Genomic DNA, 2,171 nt, shown 5'->3' on the forward strand with positions numbered 1-2,171 from the left:
GTCCCCTTTCTCTTTCCTCAACTCCTTCTTCTGATTACGTGTTGCTTAGACCGTCTTGCTCTATCCTCTCTATTACCAACCTGTCTTTCACTATGAAATGCTTTTTCTGATATATATTCCAGCTCAATCAATTTCTCTTCAAATGGGTCTAATCTGCTTCTAAGCCCATCCTTTGAGTTTTTTAATTCAATCATTCAAATTTCAGTTTTTAGAAGTTCTATAGGCTCATTTTCAAATACATTATGCAATCTTGTAGTTTACTATTTCCTGCAGATGTTTTCAGTGTTGTTTTTTGTTTCTTTAAACATAGGGAAATTAACTGTTTTTAATATACTCTTGATAATTCTATGTCTAAAGTGTTGAAGGTCTTTACCTGCTCTCTTTTGTTTTTGCTCTGCCTATTCCTGGTGCGTTTTTCTCTTGTGTACTTAGTTACGTTAACTCTGTGCTGCTTTTTTTATATCAATATTTATGGTATTCTTTGAGTCCAAAAGAGGATTTTGCCAGGTTCTTCCAGACACATTTTGGTTCTCTTGTCCAGTGCCACTTTAACAAAATTATTTCTTTACAATTTTTTTTCTGTGACTGTAGGTTTTTATTTCTCTTGGGTAAATATCTATGAGTAGAAATGCTGGATCATAGGATAGGTGTATGTTTGGTTTCATAGAAACTGCCGTAACCTTTTCCAAGCAGATGTATCATATAACACTTTCACTAACAATATAAAACAGTTTTCGTTGCTCCACTACCTCACCAACATTTGGTAGCCTTTTCAATTTTAACCATTCTGATTATGTACTGTTGACTCATTGTGGTTTAATTTGAATAAATATGTTGAATATTTTTCATGTTATTATTGGCCACTCAATTATCTGCTTCTGTGGAGTATCTGTTCAAGACTTTTGCCCGTGTCTTTCAATTAATAGATTTTATTTTTTAGAGAAATTTTAGGTTCGCAGCAAAGTGGAATGGAAAGTACAGAGTTCCCACATAGCCCCTCCTCCAATGACAGACTCCCTCCTTCGTCAAATTTTAGTGAGGCTCCTCTGAGGTCTCTTCTCTTCTCAACCCGAAGTCTTGACCTTGATCCCTGTCCTTGTCTTGCCTAGCCCAGCTTTAGTAAGAATCCTGATAAGTTAACTTATCGATATTCCTCCACTCTTGATATCTAATCAAATCTGTCATCACCCACACTTGACACCATGGACCAAATGCTTATGGCTTCTCTAGACGGAATTTGGTATCAAGGAGTGAGGTGATGCTTTAGCAAATGCCTAAAAATGTGAAAGCAACATGGAACTAGGTAACAGATAGAGGGTGGAAGATTTTTGTACTGCATGCAAGAAAATGTCAATATTGCCAGGAAGAGAACTTGAAAAGTGATTCTGATGAGGACTCAGACAGAAATGAGGAACATACTATTGGAAATTGCAGGAAAGATGATTTTTTTAATAAAATGACAACGAACCTAGCTGAAAATTGTGTTCATGTTCTAGTATTTTGTAGAAGGTAGATAAAATTGGATATTTAGCTAAGAAGATCTCTAGGAAAAATGTTGAAGGAATGGCTTGGTTCCTTCTGACAGCTTATAGCAATATGTGAGAAGACAGATGGTAATTGAAGACTCTATTGTCAAGCAAAAAGGAACCAGAACTTAAAGATTTGGAAAATTCTCAGTCTGTCCATGTTACAAAAAATAAAAAAGTGTGTTCAGAAGAGAAGAGTAATGGTGTGGTGGCAGACCGACCATTTGCTAAGGAGATCAGTGTGAATGTGAACCACGGATTTAATCAGGCATCTCTATAAAAGGCAAAACTACAGATGAGATTATACCAGTAGAAGCACTGCCAGCTAGAACTAAAGGAAACAGAGAAAACAGGATGAAATAAAGGAAGACTGTTGGACTTCTTAGACCCAACAGAACTGGACAATAGAGCTATTCAGCTGCTAAGTGTGCTATCCTTTAAGACAAGAGAAGAAGGACTCCAAATGCAATTCAGAGATCATCAGGGCTACCACTCCCACCACAAGCCTCGAGTGGACAGATCTTGGGGACAGAGCTGCCTCTGTTACCGGATACATACCTAGCTTCTTTACCTGCCACACAAGAAGGGCCAAATAAAACTAGAACGCCAGGCTTATGGCAAGGAAAGAGATTTATTTCAGGTGAC

The sequence above is a fragment of the Diceros bicornis genome, chromosome 4, assembly GCF_020826845.1.
Source record: "Diceros bicornis minor isolate mBicDic1 chromosome 4, mDicBic1.mat.cur, whole genome shotgun sequence".
NCBI lineage: Eukaryota > Metazoa > Chordata > Mammalia > Perissodactyla > Rhinocerotidae > Diceros > Diceros bicornis.